The 10,738-nt window shown below is 53.1% G+C and overlaps 1 protein-coding gene across 1 annotated transcript in view; it reads left to right on the top strand.

Moving 5' to 3' along the window:
- The first annotated feature begins 5,625 nt into the window (after positions 1–5,625).
- Positions 5,626–10,738, top strand: part of LOC121071188 — a 94,110-nt gene continuing 88,997 nt past the window's right edge. Inside the window, exon 1 of the transcript XR_005820419.1 lies at positions 5,626–6,706. The gene's annotated coding sequence lies outside the window, so the exon portion shown is untranslated. The remainder of the gene's footprint in view (positions 6,707–10,738) is intronic.

Raw genomic sequence — 10,738 nt, forward strand, 5'->3', positions numbered from 1 at the left:
GGTGTTCTGGTTTTTATTTTTGTATTTAGTTTCAGATTGTTCCTTCCATTTTTGGTCCTTCAGAATCGGGTTATTTCTATCCTAATAGAGTTTTGCTATTTGTATCTATTTGTGCTCATAGCAGGCCAGGTGTTTCAGACAAGACAATCTCAGTTCTGAAGAGAGCACTGTCACAGACATTGGCCCACGGTAAACTTTCAATGGTTACAGCCTTTGCCGGTGGAGTTCACTCCGTGGTCAAGGATTAGATGGCTGTTCAATCATATCTGTTGGTTCTAGTCCTGTCACGGTGACATCGCTGCTGTTTTCAAACTTTGAGCAATCCATGTTTCTCTGTGCAGAACACAGCAGTCTGCCAAGCCAAGCAGTCGTCGTTCTAATACAGTAATAGAAAACTTTCAACCTAAATTTTTGACTGTTTTTCTGATCTAAATCCAATCTTGTCCTCTCTCTATAATTATCTAATTCTACTGTAGTTTAAAAAAATAAATCTCAGAGCTGCTGCAGTTGCAAATTACAGTATGATAACATGAGTTACCATTATGTCTTATGACTGCCTTTTGCTGTAGCCTGTCTTGTGCTCCATGTGCTGCTGAGGGGCAAAGAAGTAATATTTAAAAGTCATTAAGAGACACTGACTCATGGGCAGGTGCAATCTTAACAAAATAAATGGATGGTGGAAGCCCAGAGGATGCTAGTTTTATCCAACTGCCACGCCAGGAGCTAAGGTAGGACAGTGTTCTGTGGGAACAGGGAAAAGAAACCAGGTTTTAGTGGTGAGACTCTAAGAGCAGGGGGATCTCTCAGAACCCCAGGCAGGAGTGCGGAGGCCGAGGGGCCAGCCTTTGTAGCATAAAAGACTGCTGGCTGCAGGACCGGACAAAGAGGTACCCTGAATGGAGTGGTTGGTTTCTTCTGGTTGTCTGGAGAAGTCGGAGAAGGACATATGAGAAGCCATTAGCGGGTGCTGTGTAGCCTTCTGTGTGTTCAGATGTGCCATCAGTCCCCATGCCATTGGGAGGGCAAGAGGGGCTCGGCTCCCCTAGCCAGCTCGGGGGCAGGTGCTGGGGGAGGAGCACAAGCACGAAGAGCCCTGGAGCCTGGCGCAGCGCCCCGGTGCCGAGGGCAGTGCTGTGGGGTGTCTGCCGTGCCCACCGCACAGCACCAACAGGCTGGGGTGCCTGCGCCCTGCGTTCAAACGCAGCTGTGTGACACTGCCAGGTCTCCTCCTGTGACGATGTATGCCCGTTTTCTAACTTGCAGGTATTTCAGCGTCCATAAGCAGCCACAGCAGGGAGTTCCAGAGTTCAGGTTCCTTTTTGAAGAAGTAGCGGTGAAGAATCATCTGTTTGTTTTGAACCTGCCAGTTGCGAGTGATGTTTCCTATTTCTTGTGCCGGAAGAGACCATGCACAGTTGTTCTCCCTCACCTTTCCAATTGGAGGCTTGTCTAAAGCATGCCTTGCTGACTAAGCTGAGGCCCGACTAGGCTCGTTTTGGCTTTCAGCCTAGTGACTCTTGTTTGGGAATATAGAACACTTGCTAAAAAGTGAATTTTTTTATCATCAGCATGTACAGCATCTGCAATCTGCTTTCTCTCCTGCTTCTCCACCTGGATTGCAAATGCTGCTGGGAGAGAAAGGTCAGGACGTGACTCAGGTAAGCAAGGTGTTAACACCGGGGTGGCCGATCTACAGCCCACACGCCAGATGCATCTCCTGGCCCACTTGCTCTCACCCTCCGCAGATGCAGCGAGGTCTGTGCCTTGTCTTGTGGCACAGGGATGTAGCTGCGTGTTGGGTCAGCTGAGGAAGAGTTTTCTGTGCAAGCAGGTGGCATAACGGCACCTGTAGAGGTCCCTAATTGTGGAGGGATGCACACACTCATGTAGCAAAAAGCGCCATGTGTACCTCGCTCATCAGGTTAGAGAAGTAGGGCCCCTGTTTGCCGTCTGGCCACACAGGCTCGGTGGGGTCACAGCAAATGCTGACTGTCGCCTGCCCTGCCACACCAAGCTCTTTGCACGCGCTGGTGTGCTACTATGAGAATCATCCCCGTGGTTAATTGTAACCGTGGGGTATAACGTTAAATTGCTGGTTTGTTCACTGAGCTGGTGCTGTTAACTGTTATGCTGCCCTAATGAAAATTGGAACGGCAGCCTTTGCAATCTGCGCGTTACCTGTGGGTTACCGCGGTGCCTTACGGTCTGTTTCAATGAACTGACAGAGGCGAACTGAATGACCTTACAAGCGGTAATTCCTTAATTGCCCGTGGTCATCGCAGGGCAATTTTAATGATTTGGAGCAGCTTGGTCAGCACTGGGTTGCAAGAGCCCTGCAAGGGTTTTTATCGTAGCGTGCCGCAGGTTTACGTGGGCCCTCCTTTCAGCCTTCATAGCGGCCCCGCTCCCACACCTACAGCAGTGCAAGCACCTCGGGGAGCATGTAACAGGGCGGCCGCAGCCCGACTGAACCCCTCTCCAGCTGAGGGGGAAGGACTGTGCTTCCTCAGGAGCAGAGCAGCGTAGCACCGACACTGCTATCCTGACAAAGATCCCCGTGTCCTCTTTGATAAATAGGATATTCTGTGCTTGTAGAAACCCAGAGTGTTTCTTATGAACCACTTTCCCCTAAAATGCTTCAAAGACATTTTGACCAGCGCAACAAACAATGGGACATATTTTAGTGTTGACAAGGCTTCTTTTCTTCAGCTGGAGGACCTGCAAGAGGAAGAAAAGAGGAAAAACTCCCAGTTTTTTTTTCTCTTTCCTTAGAAACTCTTCCGATGAGAAGCCAGGACAAACCCCTTCTGTGCTTTCAGCCTTCTTGGGTGCTAGGCAGAGGAGCAGGGCCTGCCTATTAGCTCCGTGAATCCAGGCAGAGGGCTTTTCTTTTCTTTGTCTTCTTGTTTATTGGCTTAGCCCTGAGCTCCATTCTTCTTTTTAATGTGTTTTGGGGTAACTGAGTGACAGCTGCAGTTCTTCCAGTCCAGATAGTGTGTCCTAGCATATCAGGTTACTGTGATTTGTCTGTTCCACAGGCAACCCATCAAGTCTTTGACTTTAAAACTTTCTGTTAGTGAACAAGAGCAGCAAGACTTTCTAATTCTGTCAGAGTGTGCAAGCAAGTTTTGAGAGGGGAATTAGACATGTGGATGAATTCATAATATTAGTTTAAAAAAAAAAGGGGGGGGGATATTTAATAGAATGAACTACATAGGCACAGTGGATAAGATGGAAATGAATCCATCCTTGTAACTCTCTCATTTCCCAGTGCCACCAGCAGTCCTCGATTACAGTCTCGTACACTTGCTTGTGCACTGCTCCTGATGTCTCCAGCAAAATGGGGCCTGGCTCGCACGTCTGGCTTTGGGGGGACCAGCAGAGTTTTACTTCTTTTTCCTTAATCCTCGAAGGCTTCCTCCCAGAGCCCAGCTGTAGCTCCCAGGCACCCGCATTTCCCTGTGTCCCGCTTCCTCCATGTGGCACAGTCTGGCCACCCCTGTGAGCCCTGCGGCCGGCTCTGAGCAAACGGAGGAGACTGCAAAGGTGGAGGTAAGATGGGGCTCTGCAGAGAAACCAGGCAGTGGCAGCTGTCAGCCTCCGAGTGCTTCCCCTGTTCCTTACCGTCTCCTACAGCCTCTTAGAGCTGCTGTGTGGGAGGAAAGAGCAGCACCAGCAGCTGGAGGAAGGTGGGAGGAGTGGGAGGAAGAAGAGGGAAGAGCACCTGGGGGCTGCTAGCCGCCCTCGCTGTCTGCCCCCTCCAGCCAGGCTCTCCTCGCCCAGCTCGAAGCTGCAGGGGCTGAGGAGCAGGCAGCGGGGCGATCCCTCGCCCCTGCGGTGTTTGTGCCTTGCTCCAGGCCAGGCAAGGAGACGTTACCGGTGCTGAACCTCTCCAGCACCATCGCCGGAACGCTCCTGGTTTCTCAGAGGAACGCTAGCTGAGCGGGCAGCTGGAGCGCAGCTGGGAAGGGGCCAAGGGCAGCGCCCTGACTGCCTCGCTCTGTGGCCGTACCCGTGCTGGTGTGAGCGGCCTGCCCCGCGGGGAGCAGGTAGGAGCTGTCCCACCCCACAGCGCGCCCCAGCCGTGCCCCACGGCACTCGTTTGAGGTGAGAGCCTCGCAGCTCTGCCCACGAGGCGCTGGCACCCAGCCGGCCCCAGTGCCCCCCTCGGCCTCACCCCCCGTCCCCTGCCACCCCGCATCGCTCCCGCAGCCGCCTCCATCTCAGGGCTCCCCCTGAGCCTTCACCCCCCCAGCACGCCCCGTCCACCCCTCGCCGCCGGGGCCGGGCCCCTCCCGGCAGCTCCGGCCCTCGCCCTGGGGCCGGCCCTGCCCCGGCGGGGCCCCGGGTGCCCGTGCCTGCCGCCGCCCGCCTTCCCCGCGGCCCGCCGCTGCCGGCTGCGGCCTGCAGGTGGCAGCCGGAGCCCAGCGAGCGGCGCCGGGCCGGGCCGGGCTCGCAGCCCCGTGCTCCCCTCGGGCTGCGGGGCCGTCGGGGCCGGGGCTGTCGCTCCGCCGCCTCACCCCCCGGCCGGGGCAGAGCCGGGGCGCCGCAGCCGGGCGGCCCCAAAGCCCCGGCCCGGGGCGGCTCCCGCCCGAGGCCCCTCGCCTGCAGCCCCAGACGGGGCGAGCCTCCGCCGCCTGCCCTTCGGGGCTGCCCCGGCTGGGCGCAGCCGGCAGCCGCCTGCGGGCGGGGAGCCCCCTGCTCGCCCTCCCCGGCCCGCGGCGGGGCACGGGCGTTCCCCTGCCCTGCGGCTGCCCCGAAACGCCTCGGCTCGCCCCGGGATCCACCTCGGGGTCCCTCAGCCCCTGAACCCCCCGGGCTGGGTTCAGAGCCGGCGAGCCAGGACGCGGCTCCCCGCCGAGCTGAGCGAAATTCGGCCAAAAACCGAAGGGACGAGCCGCGAGCGGGGCCGTCGGGGTTTGGTCACCGGTCCCGCAGAGACGGGGGCCGGGGGCCGAGCGGGGCAGGGACTGGGCAGGGGGCGAGCAGCGCCCCCCCCCGAGCCCCCCAGCACCTTGCGGCCCCCCGGGAGGGGACGGGAGCGGAGCCGGGGCTCGGCCCTGCCGCAGCCGGGGCTGCCCCTGCAGGGTGTGGCAGCGGCCGCGGTGCGGACACGTCCTGCCCCTGTCTGCCTGGGGTGCTCTGCCAGGGGCTTGGGACACACAGGAGGGGGCTGCAGGCCACAGGGCTCTCGCTCTGCCCCCCGTTTGCCAGCTTGAAATGCTCTTTAAAATGTATTAAAAAAAAAAATCCAAACACTATTAAATGCAAAGAAATCATGAAAAACAACGAGGAACAAAAGCTCTCAATCCTAGCTGAGCACTGCACAGACAGGAACCTGCTCTGACGTACATGAGCACCCCATAGGGATTAACTCTCTCCTGCCCAGCAAAGCCAGCCTTCTAGTTTCTACTTTGCAGCACATTTTGTGTGCTATAAATGTATTTAATCTAGCCAGATAGAGAGATTAAAAGGTACAGGTTTGGTTCCTATCTGCAACTGCCTCCACCCTAAAATAAAATAAAAAAACTGGTCTGGGATTTTTCTGCCTCTATGACAGATCCAAAGAAATTTCCCTGGTGAAGCAGACACAAGAAATAGGCAGCAGAAGTCTACAGCAAAATGAAAAGGAGAAGCTCTTGGAGTCATTTTCCCCTTTGCCTCCCTGTAGCAGATATGCAGAAGGGAGGGTGTTGCACGTCTACTACCAGCCAGTTCGTGGTTTGCTTCCTCGCCCCTCAGCGGGGGTTCCTAAAGCCCCTTGCAGCTTCGGCTTCGTTCAGCACCCCCAGCTAGGCGACAGCAGGCGTTATTAACCCTGCCGTGCAAAGAGGGGCAGCGAGGCACCAGGGGGACTCGTGCCAAGCCACCTTACAGGTAATACCTGGAACAGAAATTAGGAGGTGGCAGTCTCAGTTTTGACTTTAACCTTCACGTCAGGTTTCCTCCTTTTCCTTAGGCTGCAGTGCCAGACCACTGCAGTACCAAGTACACAACAGCATCCTCCATCTTCTAACCATCTTTGGTACCATGACAGGGTGGAGGGACGTGTAGCCTGCAAGCCTCCAGACCCTCGCACGCCTTTCTAGGAGCCTGCAGCTTAGAAAGCTGGACTGGGAGGTTCGCACTTCTGGCTATCTGCATTGTCCTTAATTTCTGTAGAAGTGGAGCATCATTGCTGAGGAGGGAGTTAGTCAGAAATGGCTTGCTTCACGTACTGTGTCACTGCATCTGTCCCATGTTTAAGCTCAGTGAGAAGGTCTGATGCCTTTCCTGACGTACTGTGTGCTCCTATTCCCTTTCTTTCCCCGCATCTGTTGACAGTTCAAAGTCTCTCCATGGGACCACCTGCTCAGGGATACACCCTTTAATAGGTCTCAGCTGCAGCTACAGCAAGAAAAATTAGGAACAGTGTAGAAGTATTTTTCCATTGCTGTGACAATTAAGGCATAACACTGCATAAATGAGCTTATCCTTTTCATTGTATCAGCAAATTTTGAGTTCTCTTTTTTTAATTTCAGGTCTGCTGGACACAACTAGCATCTTGGGGTGCCTGAAGGCTGTCTGTATGGGAGATGTGTAGACACCACCCTTCTCTTTCCCTGATAACCAATTACCATGGTACAACACAGGACCTGAGCAAGCATCCATAGCATCTGAGATGGAAGTAATACTCCTGTGATGGAGGGTAGATCATCAGACACAGGTAGGTGGTAACAGGTATGATGTTTTCCTTGAGAAATCCAAGTGCAAATATTTACCTGTTTTCACTCTACTACATTTAAAATTACAAAAAGAAATTGAAATTTCTTCCTCTGAAAAGGGGGGGTGGGGGGAAATGGCTTCTTAGGAAGATGGGAGTTATGGTAGAGAATGCCTCATGTCTGCACATCTGTTCTAGAAATGGAAAATGTTCGTGAGCTGTATCCAATCACTTCATTGAAATCTTTTCCCAAAACACCACCTCTGCTTTTCTTGATTCTGGGAAGGTATAATTCTGAATCTATATTTTAAGTTCATCCTAAAATAAGACAACACGAGGTTGAAGATGCCTAGTTAGCACTGCAGGAATGTGATACTAGGAATTCAGATGTTACGTGGTATAAAATGTATGGTGTACAGATACTGAATTCAAGAGCTTGCCAGCAACTTTCTGGCCAATCTTGTTGATCATTTTGCCATGATTTTAATGCTGGTCCTCACACATCGGTGCAATGTAGAAATGTTGAGGGAAGTGCCACAGGTGACAACCTGGACATTTCAGAGCCTCTTATCTTCCTCTTGATGTTGAAGGTTTTAGACTGTGCCTGGTGCCCACGAGGCTCTGTCTAGCAGCAAGTACAAAGTTTTAGAGAGAAGTCACTGAGGATATTGTGGCACGAGACAGTGGGGGAAAGCAACAGCTGACAGTCAGAATGTGAAAAAAATACACACTTTTCAGGGTTGTGTTGCTCAAAAGCCACCGTTCAGTGACATTTGATGAGAAATGAGAACTTCCCAGCTAAGACCAACAAGATATCAGCATGGTACAATGTTACCTGAACACTACAGAGCAAGGCTTAAAATCCCTTTAGTGCTCCTCATTGCTTAACAATTATCTAGCTCTAGGAAGTCGAGCAAAGACTGATTTTCATATTATTTTAAATGCCCCAAAACTTGGGATTGAAACCTAAATCCTTCCTCATCCGTGGCCCTCCTGTTAGTGATGAGACCACAGCATCACAGATCCTCTTAAGGATCTTAAGTTAAAACTGCTTTCTTCCAGTGCTGCTGCTCTCGTCTCCATTTGCTAATTGTGAACATGGAAACTTGATAGCCAGAGACCTCAGGCTAGAGCTTTACAGATCTCCAGATTACACAGTCATAATTAAATTGAGGAGAGTGGAGGGAAAGGAATTAATATTTAAAAAAAAAAAAAGACGACAACCTAACCCCCAGAAATCAAATCCATGACAATGAGTTTAAATGTATGGTATGTGGCCAGTGACATATGAGTCACTTGAGCCTATCTTTATAAGAGTAACAAAGTATGAATAAAACACCCAGCTGGCATGGTGCCACTGTCCCTGTAGATACATCAGAGCGTAACAGCAGCCTGCGTTGTCAGCTGGAGGTTTATTGTCATCAAGGCCAATGGAAATCTTAGTCCTGGTGCTCGGATAAGAGTCATCCCACACCCCAGCCTCCTATTACAGCTCTTCCTCAGAGCCGTCTTCCATAGATGCATTTGTCTTCACTGCCCTCACACCTCATCCCAATTTGTTTTTCGTGAATCAACATGCTTGTCAAAAAAATTCTTAGGAAGTACCTGGACCCGCTTCTCTGGTAGTTACAGGACCCAAGAGCCTAGCAGCTCTGCAGAGCGGGTTCGACCTATGCTTGCCTTAGTGTTTTGTGTTAACTGGGGAGCTGCTGGCTGGGACGGAGGAGCCGATGTGTGGCCGTCACGTCCCCATGTGTGGTGCGACCACAGGCCTTGGCTGGGCCCGTCCACGTTCTCCGTCTGGGGGCTTGAGCATGGCCAGTGCTGAACCACTGCACTTGCTTTCTGCTGTGCAGAGAAATGCTCTGTGAAATGGAGGTTGCGGGGTAATGGATGTTGGCAGAGCCTCCAAGGAGGTTCAGCAGGCATCAGTCAGGAGCTGCACTGGTGGCAGCTGACCCTGCTGCAGCTCGCAGGTTGGGTAGGTGAGCAGTGCAGGTGCCCTCCAGTGCTGCTGTGCTGCAGCAGCCCCCTTAGAGCAGCTTCCACCACCACTAGCGTGATGAGCTGTCACAACCAAAACATGAAGAGGAGGAGAGGGCCATTTTCATCTGGGGACGAGAGCTTGTAATAAATCAGTGTACTTCCCAACCCCTGGTTCCATGGATGCAGCTATATCAGATGCAAAAGTTGGTAGCTAATCCCGTGCCACCCTCCATCACCAAGGATCAGACCAGGGGGAGGCTGCGAGGGCAAGACTGTTTTTCCTGAAATAGCCGCTTTTCTACTCAATGTCATTCTGCACTGGTGCTGCAGCTGGGAGGTCCGGCCCGCTCAACACCCACCCAGAACCGTGGCCAGGCAGCCCTTTCCTGGGGCCAGGGATGGGTTTGCACGAGGGGCCAGGTGGGCAGTGGCGGCACGAGCCCCAGAGCGTCGCTCCAGCCGCGGTCCCGTTTGCTTGGAGGCCGCAAATGAGAGCGGCGCATGAATTCCCAGACGAGTCAGGGAACTGTGCCATCGTGAGGCAACTGATCTCGTGTCTGTGGCGCCGAGAAGAGGAGCCCTCCCCCGCGCCTCACCGAGCAGGCAGTGAGTGGGGGCTCCTCAATGGGAATCCCTCCCCACCGCAGCCTGCTCTCCCCCAAGTCCCCGGCGTGTGTGTGGGGTGCGCTGCACCTGCATCAGACGGGCGGCGCGAGGCTGCCGGCTTGTTTCTCATTCTAGCGTTCAGCTGAAGATAGATCTGCACTGCGTGCGTAGATGTAAAGGGAGGATTGTTCAGCTAGTGTAGCTGGCTCAGCCTGAAATGCCCCGCCGCATCCACCCCTCTCCCTCACAGGAAAGGAGGCAGCTGTAGCCTGTTGCCTCTTGCTGAGTCTGTTTGTAGGGAAGTTGTGAGATAAAAGCTCAAACAGGTGGGCTGAGCACTCCAAGGTTTAAAAAAAAATAGAAAAAAAAAAAACACCCAGATCTTCACAAGTAAAGGGGCAGCTGGAGGTTCATGCCAGTATTTGTGAAGCCCAGTCCAGGATGAGGCGAGGTCTTGTCTTTCCCAGGCTGTACGGCCCATGCGTGTGCAGCCCAAACTCTCTGGCTTCTTCCATCCATTATGAGGTACTAATTAATTTCACCCCATACCTTCCCCAGCTATTCCTGCTCTACCCTGCCAGCTTACCCAGGTCAGACAGTGGCAGAAGCAGGAAGAGCCTGAGGAGCATCATCTCCTCCACACTTTCCCGCCTATCAGGTGTTCTTTGTGCACACAAGCGTGTGTAAAACATACCTGGCTGGGTTTTGCCAGGAATCAGGGGTGTACCTGTGTCCACAGATCTGTTAATTAGTGACTGTCATGGCCATGGAGGGCTGGCCCCCTCCTTGGATGCTGCTGTGAAAAGTGCTCCCCTGACCTGGAGGTGGGGACAGGTGACGGCCCTTCAGGAGTGGCTTTCCTTGGAAATGTGCCCGTCCCCAGGCTTGACATAATGGAGAGCTGCTGTGAAGCGGAGGGGGCCCTCATATCTGTCCCGGTGTCCCCAGTGCCATGGGGGGCCTCAGCCAAGGGGGCTGCTCCCACCAGTGTGTGTGCCTCCATGGAGAGCAGCAGGAAAATTGCTGGAATCTCTGCTTCTGTAAGCCACCCTGCCTGTGAAATGTCTAAGCAGAGACATCTGGGAGAAAAAAAAAAATGAAGCATCCTCTTGGTCACATAGGGAGTGTTGCGTTGAGATGGATGAGATGGTGATGCCACAGACTCACTCCATGGCCTTGGGTAAATCACCCAATGTTCATTTACCCAACGATAATGTAAGCGTCGTGTCTTTTGCTCCTCGTCTTTATTATTTTATTTTCATTCTCTTCCTCCTCCCTTCACGTATTATGCTTCTTGGCCAGTTTTTTACTACCAGGCATGTACCTCTCCCAGCCTGTTATATTGCAGGTCTTAATCAATGGTTTTCCTCTTCCACTAATATACATAACAAGTCGCGATTAAAATCCCTATAGAAACACTCAGATTGGGAGAGGTTATTTTGG

The sequence above is a fragment of the Cygnus olor genome, chromosome 5, assembly GCF_009769625.2.
Source record: "Cygnus olor isolate bCygOlo1 chromosome 5, bCygOlo1.pri.v2, whole genome shotgun sequence".
Classification (NCBI taxonomy): domain Eukaryota; kingdom Metazoa; phylum Chordata; class Aves; order Anseriformes; family Anatidae; genus Cygnus; species Cygnus olor.